This window comes from Nannospalax galili, unplaced genomic scaffold, assembly GCF_000622305.1.
Source record: "Nannospalax galili isolate Female #2095 unplaced genomic scaffold, S.galili_v1.0 scaffold57, whole genome shotgun sequence".
Classification (NCBI taxonomy): domain Eukaryota; kingdom Metazoa; phylum Chordata; class Mammalia; order Rodentia; family Spalacidae; genus Nannospalax; species Nannospalax galili.
In genome coordinates, this window is record NW_008340555.1 from 676,469 (window position 1) to 687,004 (window position 10,536).

The 10,536-nt window shown below is 38.9% G+C and overlaps 1 pseudogene; it reads right to left on the reverse strand.

The window, feature by feature from the left end:
* Positions 1-7,896: 7,896 nt before the first annotated feature.
* Positions 7,897-8,025, reverse strand: LOC115070762 (annotated as a pseudogene).
* Between the last annotated feature and the right edge of the window lie 2,511 nt (positions 8,026-10,536).

The following is a 10,536-nucleotide window of genomic DNA, read 5'->3' on the forward strand; positions in this document are numbered from 1 at the left end:
AAGGGATAAGTAAGATGGGGCAATGAGGATGGGGAAGAGGAGTTGAGGGAGGAGGAAGAATAGGAATAAAGTAGGTGTGACAATGACATTTTGAAATCCATTATTTTGTGTACAAACTTAAAAAACTCATAAAAACTTTACAGGTTTCTAACATGAGTATACCATCATTTATTTTCACCCCAATAGTGCGCTTTGTTCTAATTTTGTTGATTTTTGATCACTTAATGATAATTGGGGTGCAAGAAAGAAGAAATATAGTCATATGTGTTCAAATTGCTATAACAGGGGTTTTTTTCTTTCTCTTTCTTAACGTAGTCTTTCCTGATTCTAAGAAATCCAGGCATTTATCTTTTCTTTATAAGTCCTTTGTGTTCTGAGAGATGCTTGTATTAGACATAGGTGATAGCTAAATATGTGATTTAATTTTGGTAAGATGCAGTACTTGTTGCTATACAAGTATTAATGCAAGGAAAAAACAACTACTGGTTACAGGAAAATCAATTCATAGTTGATCAGGTTGAACTGAGCCAACATTAAGAGGCCACTTCCCACTGAAAAGAAATTATTTTTCCTTTCTTTCATTCCTTTATAACCTGTTGCCTCTTTTGACTATGAATATCAACAGCATCAACTTACTGCTGTATTTCACATTAAGTGTGTGAGAAAAAATTTCTCAACAGAGATTAGTTTCCATGCATTCAAAATGAGATCTTAATAAGCAAAACCTGTCAGGGAAATGACCTATTTATCTTGTTCATTCTTTACATTTTATCTCACTTAAGGATGATGAAAATCAAATTCCTTTTGCCTTCTGACATACAATGTAGCCTGCATAGCCTGTGACAGTTATATATGTGGAGACGAAGATATGCTGGTATTTTTTGAATGTCATCAGCTCAGCCAAATACTAGAGATTTCTGTTCATTTCATCAGAGAGTAGATATTCCTAATAAAGAAGATAACAAAATATTAGGCAAATGAGCCTACAATTGAAAGAGAGTGGGGTGTCCACTGGAATTTATCACCCACTTGCTATGCTTGAGCCATCAGCTTGCTATTTTCATTTGTCATCTGAACAGATGGGAGGACAACCCCATGTGGGTCATTTCCTAATTCTTATACAACAAAACTGAGACAGAGAGATTAAAGATGTTGGTCCAGTGTTATATAAGTCACGGACAGAGCTAAAGTAGGGCATGAAATAGAGACTTGCTTTTCCAATTCACTTATATGGTGTTATGGATTCTGATATGTAGGGTTATAAAAAAAATCTTAGTTCCTTGATGAAAACAGACATTGAAGAAAATGGTTAGTAGAAAGGCATCTGGCTGTTTGGGGAAAGCAGCATGCTTACACAGCAGTGTAGTAGAGTCATGCTGTATGCCCTACTCTGCGGGTCTTCCCTTTTATGTCGCCCAGTCCAGTGCTCTGACGCTCTGAGATCCACCTTCATGCTTGGCATGATGGACTTGTGTGTGTGTGTGTGTGTGTGTGTGTGTGTGTGTGTGTGTGTGTTGGGGCAACCCCAAACTGAAAAATATTAAGATACTTAACATTTGGCAGACTAACGCTTCATCCATGGACACTAAATCAACATTGCCAAACAAAAGGATGAACCTCAACATTGACCTTTGAGTTTTATCTTTGTGGATAAACAACTTGGCACATTGGAGGGGGAAAAACTGTGTACCTTGAATTCCTTAAGCAGACTTCCTGCCTGTCTTCTGCTCCTAGCAGGATATGTTTGCTACTTCACCTTCTTCCATTCAGATGTGGTTGTTGGAAATTTGGGGAATCACATTTCTATGACTGTGATTATCTTGCAGGAAGCCTCCATCTGACCAGGGTATAGCAGAAGAACATCTGTGTGATATGGGTAGTAACACCACATCCGTGACCTGATATTCCTGTTGGGCTTGAAGTTAATTAGGTCTCAGATGTGTGGAACACATAACATGTTTTAATAAAACACTTACTTCAATACATATTAGAGGATTGCTTAATTTGTGGGAAATTCCATTTACTGTCCAAACAGAAGTTATAGTTCTACAATATCTGTTTTTTCCAAAAACCTTGAACTTTTGCTTACCTTAGAAATAAAATATATTGAGTGGTGAACTTCCCCAAATTGAGACATGCCCAACCCCTTGCATTTGGACTGCATGAGGCCCCTTCCACTTCACTAGGGCTAGACCTCTCTGCCTTACAGCAGGGTCTGAGACCTTGGCACAATGCCTGTGTGTGCCTAATTGGACCTCCCCTTAGCAAATTTCCCAAATTGTTCTGTGAGTACTTGCTAGTAGGGATCCAGACATTGGAAGGAAACCTGAGTGTACCTGACTGGAGCCTGACTTGGGCTTCTGTGGGAGCTCCTGAGTAGCTGATCTGAATCAATCAGTTCCCTCCAAAATAAAATCTGAGAGAAACTGAAACCTAGACCAACCAACCAATCAAGACACACCAATAATACAAACAGAAGCAGACTTTAACTCAATAAAAGAAGGCTTGAATTTCATACCAGAATCACAAACAACAAAAGAAATCCACATGCCAAAATCACAACAGAAAAATAATAGTATGGAAAACAAAAACAGTATGTTCCCACCAAACGCCACCAGTTATGTAGAAGACTTCTACAAGGAGAATGTCCTAGAGATAACCCAGGACACAGAATATTCCAAGCAAATGACACTAAGAAACAAGCAGGGGTTGCAATTCTAATATCTGGCAAAATTGACTTCAAAGTAAAACTAATCAGGAGAGATAAAGAGGGTCAATTCATTCTGATCAAAGGAACAATTAACCAATAAGCTCTTGCAATCCTGAACATATATGCACCAAACTATGGTGCACCCAAATTCATAAAAACATCAAAGGACTGTAAGACACAGATTAACCCCAACTCACTAATATTAGGGGACTTTGATGCCCCACCTTCTCTGTTAGACAGGTCAACTGGACAAAGAATAAACGGAGAGATATCTGAATTAAATGATATCGTATATCAAATGGACCTAAGAGACAACATCTACCAAATATTCTACCCAAGCATCAAAGAATACACTTTCTATTCAGCACCCCATGGAACTGTCTCAAAAATTGACCATATACTAGGACACAATAAACCTCAGAAAATATGAAAAATTGAAATAATTCCATGCATTCTATTAGACAACAATGAATAAAGCTTAAAATCAACACTGAAAGATGCCTTACTAACTACAGGAACTCATAGAGATTCAATAACATACTCCTCAATAATGAATGGTTCAAAGAAGAAATTAAGAAAGAAATAAAGTATTCCTAGAATTAAATGAAAAGGAACAATATAAAAAAACCTCTGGGATACTTTAAAAACAGTTCTAAGAGGGAAGTTTATAGCTATAGGTATCTACATTAAAAAATCAGAAAATGTCCTAGTGATGTCACTGCGAAGTCCAGATTTCACAGCATGCTGGGCAAAACCAATTTAGGGGGTCACGTTCCAACAGGTCTCTGATTTTAAGGGAGTTAAGTCTATGTTGATTTGAAGGTGGAGAGAGAGGAGGATAAAAAAGTTTTTTAAGATTTTTTTGAAGATTAGTGTGCTGTTGTTATATAACACATTTAAAAATGGACTGAGTAGACAAAAACAAAAGAAAAGCACATTCCAGTTAAATGATAATACTAACAAGCGGCACTTTTGGCTCCTTTGAGTTTGGAAAAGGGGCACCTGTCCCTAGGGAGGGAGAGCTCATTTTCATGCCACTATTTCACCAGTAGGCATCTTTTGTCAAGTCAGTTATTGTAGCTTACAGGGTTTACAGCTGGGTAAGGTTGATGATAACCTTTCTCTGTCAGTAGCATGCATAGCACTTCCTAGTACTATGAAAGCTAGCCAGCAGAGGCGGAACTTCAAGGTCAATACCAGCTTGATTTCTCCTTGTTTCTTCTGTGACTCAGGTATGTAATTTTTGCACCTGCAGGGTCTTATAGCCCAGTTCTGTAGCAAGTATAATTTAAGGATCCATGGACTCTTTGTGGCCAACAGCTACAACTGAGGGAGCCTGTTCCTCGCATTGGGCTTTTCATTGACCTGTGGTACCTACTAGAGCCAATGAACCCCTGTTATAGGGTAACTACATTTAAATTAATATATGCATATATTAAAAGAAGCTTCTATTGTAGTTTTCCATATGACTCTTTTGAAAGGTTTTTAAGACTGTGAGTTGGGGCTGGAGAGATGACTCACCAGTTGGGAACACTGGCTGTTCTTGCAGAGGACCTGGGTTTGAGTCCCAGCACCCACATGGCAGCTAGCAACTGTCTGTAACTCTAGTTCTAGGGGATCCGACAGCCTCTTCTGTCCTCTGTGGGCATTGCACGACATGGGTGCACTTACCTACCTACATTCAGGCGGTTCATACATACACATAAAATAAAAATAATAAATAAAATATTTCTTAAAAAAGATTGTGGGTCTTCAGATTGATAATTCTGCCATGTTCATTTCATTTCCTGAAAGTCAGGGTCAGCTTGTGAAAAGTTGTTAAACAGCATGCTTAGTGTGAGATGTCAACCTTCATTCTGAACTTTGCACGTTCACAGCATCAGATGAAGACTTCACTGGATTTTATAGTGGCTTTCTGATTTGGTAGTCCATACAAGAAAGGAGATTGAAAGCACTTGTATACTGTTAATGACTGACTGCCCATGTCCTGCCTGAAATACCATGATTGTTTATGAAAAGTATCTTTAATAAAGCTGGATACAGTTTGGCTTGGAACAACCACCAAAAAAATAAAAACCTTAAAAAGCAAAAATTATAATAATTCAATGTATGCAGGCATCAAATAAATTTGAATTCTTCAATATCTCCTTAAAAGTTAATAAACTGAGGTTCAGAGGCAGGGAGTGATTTAACACCAAACCAATTACTTGATTCCCTGAACAAGTGCCTTTTGCAGCACAGTTGTTTGTATTTCTTACTCTCGCATACAAGTACCAACCATAAATTTTGTTGTGAGCCCAAGATTAAAACTTCAAAAACAAAAATGAAACTTCATTTATAAGCTTGAATCTCATTTTCAGTTTTTTTTGTTGAGTATATGGAAAGAACAAATCTAAAATAAAAATGTATATTCTAAAAAAAACAATCAGAAAATGTATAAGTAAAGGACTTCTCATTGCAACTCAAGACTCTGGAAAGGCAAGAACAAATGAAACCCAAACCCAGCAGAAGAGAAGAAATAATAAAAATCAGAGCAGAAATTAATGAAATAAAAACAAAGAAAACAATACAAAGAATCAATGAATCTAAGAGCTGATTCTTTGCAAAGCTAAACAAGATAGACAGACCCTAGTCCTGTTAACCAAAAGAAAGAAAGAGCAAAGCCAAATCAGAAAAATTAGAGATGAAAGGGGAAACATCACAACAGACACCAAAAAGATCCAGAACATTTTAAGGGAATACTTTGAAAACTTATACTCTATTAAATTTGGAAACCTAAAAGAAATGGATGGATATTTATCATGGGAGCCACCAAAGTTAAACCAAGGAGAGATCAACAGCTTAAACAGACACATAACATATAAGGAACTTGAAACAGTAATAAAAAGCCTCCCACCTAAAAAATGTCCAGGCTCAGATGGATTTACAGCAGAATTCTACCAGACGTTTAAAGAAAATCTGCAACCAATACTATTTATATTATTCCTAAAGATATAAACAGAGGGAGAACTCAGATTCCTTCTATGAAGCCAGCATTACTCTAATACCAAAACCAGGTAATGACACAATCAAAAAGGAAAACTATAGGCCCATATCCATAATAAACATAGAAGCAAAAATTCTTAACAAAATACTTGCAAACCGCATGCAGACACATATCAAAATGATCATTCACCATGATCAAGTTGGCTTTATTCCAGAGATGCAGGGATGGTTCAGTATTCACAAGCCAATAAATGTCATAAATTATATAAATGGACTCATAGGCGAAGACCATGTTGTCATCCAATAGATGCAGGAAAGGCCTTTGAAAAAATTCAACATACATTCATGATAAAAAGTCCTAATGGGAATTGTACTGGGGGAAACTGGAAAAATGGGTACACTTTAAATAGGGAGGGTGGGAGGGAGGATAAGACAGGGAGAGAAAGAGGGAAGATAGTGTATAGTACTTTTGTTTAGAAATATCAAAAAATTAGCAAAATAGTTAAAATAGTTAAGCTCATAAAAACAGAGATTAAAATGGTAGTTACTTGGGGTGGGAGAAAAAGCAAAGGGTTGATTCAAGGAGTAAACTTTTACTTATCAGATAAATTAGTTCTGGATAGCCAGTGCAGAACATGGTGATGTAATGATAACACTATTATGTATGTGAACTTTGCTAAGAGCATATCCTTATATTAAAGAATAATGGGAAATATGTGTGGGGGTGACTATGTTAATTAGCTGATTACTATTTGGTGAAGAAGAGCTGATCTTAAAGGCAGGGACTCACTAGATCTCAGCAGATGAACTTGCACTGAGAGACATCTGGAGACACTAACTTTACATAATAGGCCTTAACACAAATGACAGACTATATGAACTCCAGTGGGGGGTGGGGCTACGAGCGGGTGCCAAAGGGGAAGGGGGTAGGAAGATTACTTTCTGTATAAAATACACAAAAATTCAATAAAAACAAAATACAGTATATCCACCACCTAAAGTATCTAACACATAAATCCTGTGCTTTTCTTGTCTTCTGTCTTTCTAAGGTGCAAAGTAATAACTCCTTCTTCCTTTCTTCCCCAAATAATAGTGAGCAAAGACTGAATGCCAAGAACTGGACATTTAGACTAAGGAAACTCAATGTAAACCTAGGAAAGAGGTATGTGTAACAATGAGTATAGACAATATTGCAGATACGGTGATATCTGAAATCACCTTACAAAAGATATCTTCAAGTAGAAACTGAAGGAGTGGAATGAACTGTCTCTGCTGAGAAGGCAAAAGGGGGCCTCGTGCCGAATAGGAGCATGCTAGGGCTTGGTGTGGTTGGCAAACAGTAGTTGAGAGTCACTATAAGCAGAGTAGAATAGGAGCGACTGAAGGTCACACACCTTAAATGGCATGGAAAGGAGCCTGAGGCTGTGCTGCAGAGATGACAATAAATGAAAGTCTTTAAGTAGAGGACTGGCATGATGGATTTATGTTTTAAGATAAATCTATTGCATCGCCTCAAGTTATTTTGTGTTGCTATAGAAATACCCACTACTAGGTAATTATAAAGATAAGAAGTTTCTTATATCTAATTGTTCTATTGAAGCTTGAATGACTGCATCTGGTCAGCTCCTGGTGAGGGCCTTGTGATAAATCTTGTTGTGGAAGAGAGACAGGACAGAGAAATTTGCCCTTCAGAGGGAGTACAGAGTCAAGAGAGACCACAGGCAGGGATCACGGTCACTACATCAATCACGAGGGTGATGCTCCACGTCTTAATCACCTTTCAAAGATATAACCCCTTGATATTGACATTTTGAGGGATTAAGGTTCAACGTGAGTTTTAGTTGGAATAATCCCTTTTCAAACCACAGCAGGTGTAAAGGGTGGAGTAGGCTTGATGGGCTGGGGAGGTGCTCTAGGCCAGGAGACTGCAACTCAGATACTTTTATTAGTTAGTCAAGTATCTGAGTTAGGTGACTGGTGATGAGAATAATCATGGTGTCACTGTGAAACCAAATGGATTTCTTAGACTGGGCCCTGGGGTCACAGGAGACAGGAAAGCATGAAGAATGATTCTTAGCGTGTACAACTGAGGGGATGGTGTGACCCTTTACTACAGTGAGGCACAGAGGAAAAGGATGGGCTTTTGTGGCATTGGTGGGAAGAGGCCATTCATGTTTGAGGAACTGATTTTTTTCCCAGCCACGTGTTTCCTTCTAATGAATTGACCATTATGTTTCCAAATTTTTGAAATGGCCAACAGACCATAGAAAGACATTTCTTTAAGCACCTGCTTGAAACCAACAGCTTCAATATTCAGGCTGAATTGCCAAGACAAGACAGAGCTTTCTCCCATTCAGTGTGACACTGGTATCAGACCAAAGCTTATTGTTAATAAATTTCAATATTGTCTCTAAGTCACAATCACTCTGCATTCCTGAAAGCTTACCTACAGCAGCTTGTATGTCCAAGCTAAATGCTCAGAGCCATTATACAGTCTCTCCCCTGATAAAAATCTGCATTCCTCAGTGCCTGGCATTGCCACTGGTGATTAGAACACTGACAATGTTCTGGCCAAGATGTTCTCTTAGGGTGTCACTCTGCACCTGTCTGGATGAACAGATGTGGTGAGTGAGGCAGATATGTGCTGCCAAGCAAAACATTGGCTAGCTAAAACAGAAACTCTAACACTTTTTTGAACCAGAACAAGGCATGAAGGAGAAAAACATTGCTAATTGTTAACTCCTGTTTTATGAAAGTCATCCTAACGTTGCATACACTGCTTGGCCAATTTCTCCAGATTGCTTACAGCATATGCAAAAGAAAAAGTGCTTGGGTTGGTGAAATGCCTTAATGGCATCTCCAGCCATTGCTGGGGGTCAGGGAATGTAATAGGAAATGGTTATCTTACACCCCCCCCCCAATGAGCAAATCATTAAGCAAACTTCTGGAGATGCAACCTGATTGGGAGACCCTACAGTCTCCTACAAAGTCCAGGGAAGCAGCTAAAAAGAAAAGGCATAAATGATGAATCAAGTGTCATCACCACTCTCTGGAACACAGATCCCCACAAGCTCCCCTTGGTTTGTGACATCCTCTGTGTTCATTGCCATTAATGCAAAAGGCTTTGCAGTTGTCCGGCCCAGGGCCAGCACAGCCCATCAAATTTTATCTGTATTTTCTGTGTAAGGAGAAAATTACCAAGCACAAATCCAATTGAAGGCAGAAGCAATTAATGTGGAACATGCACAGCTAAATAAGCTATTTAAATGTATGCCTACAAATTCCCAGGTCTGCCCATTTGGAGAGGAGCCAGCAACATAGCCCCCAACAAATATTCCAGTATTGGCTGCTTAGCAGATTTCTAAGTGCAAAATCCCAGAGGGGCTGTCAGGAGGTGTTTATGAAATATTATCATTAAGAGTTTGTGAGGTTCAGTGGTGAGGCCTCCATAGATGCTCTGGGTGGAGAGACAGAAGCCTGGAACTTATGGTGGAGCATTTATCATGTGCCAGGTCCCTGGGTGCAATTAAGCATGGCCAGAAAAACACTACATTGAACATGAGCTTTAGTTGAGCTTGGAATTTTGATATTTTGATTGCCTAGGTTCAGTTGCCTTTCATCCTGATGGTCAGGAGAAGATAGAACAGAGTGGGCTCAGAAATGTAGTGCTGCTCTTGCTCAGAAACTTTTAAGGTCATTTTATGTTGTATGACTTATATTTGTAGGGATGTTCAATGCCAAACAAAAGCTGGAAGGAGACTGCAAAATCGGATTGACTAGACTAGCTGAGACCAGTTACAACCGTTGACTTGGAAATATGCCTAGATACACAGAGCTGAGGTAAATAGTATTATTGTTTTCTATCAGGGAGTCCCATGGAGTCCATTGATTTTTATTCTTTTCTTCCAGACGAAGAACCTTCATTTGTTTGAGAGTGTGATCCTTCAGCAGAGGCTTTTCAGATTATTTAATGTCAAGGAAATTTTGTATGTAAAATTATTCAAAATATAAGGAATTATATAATCTGTTGAGAAGTTCACCTTTTTACTTCCTGGCACAGTCCTAGACTCAAATGGGTGGTGTTATAGGATTGCTGTGAAATTATGATTTATACAAAATAAAAGATCTTGATTAGGAAATGTCATTTTGTAATTTGAATATATAAAAAAGTTTTAATCTCGGCCCTTCCCTAAATCCCCCAAATGAAAACCCACCAAACAAACAAACCCTTTCCAGCTCTCAGCTTTTAATGGGATCCTTTACAGAGATTTTATAGAGCGGTAAATTGCATGGGAAAGAAAGCCAGGAGGTCTTATAACTAACACAACTTTGAGCAAACACCCTTCCTGGGTTCCCTCTCCTCACCTGTGGCATTGTAAGGTTGGAGGGAATGTTTGCTAGGGACCGGTTTCTGTGCCACACCTGTCACTACCCAACTGTAATGACTGGAGTCACACAGTCTTAGACGCTCTGGTGAATCCTATGACCAACCACAAGCATCACCTCTCCCCAGGTTCTTATAAGAAATGCAGTATCTCAGCCTCCCTCCACCCCAGACTACTGAATAACAACCTGCACGTGACCAAGACCCAGAATGACATACACACGCATCAACATTTGAGAAGTGCCTGTCTGCAAAGCACGGACTCCTCTTTTGGACCCAGTGAGATTGTTCAGCTCTTTCGGCCTTCCTGTTCCTTGCTCTACCACTCTGTGTGCTGGTTGGCTCCATCCTTTCACTTTCCTCTTCATGCCACATACATTTTGAAACTCTAGTTTCAACCAGAGTGAACTGGAAGAAGGCACTACTGTCTGGCTCTTGGATGCTCTTCTGCTCAAGT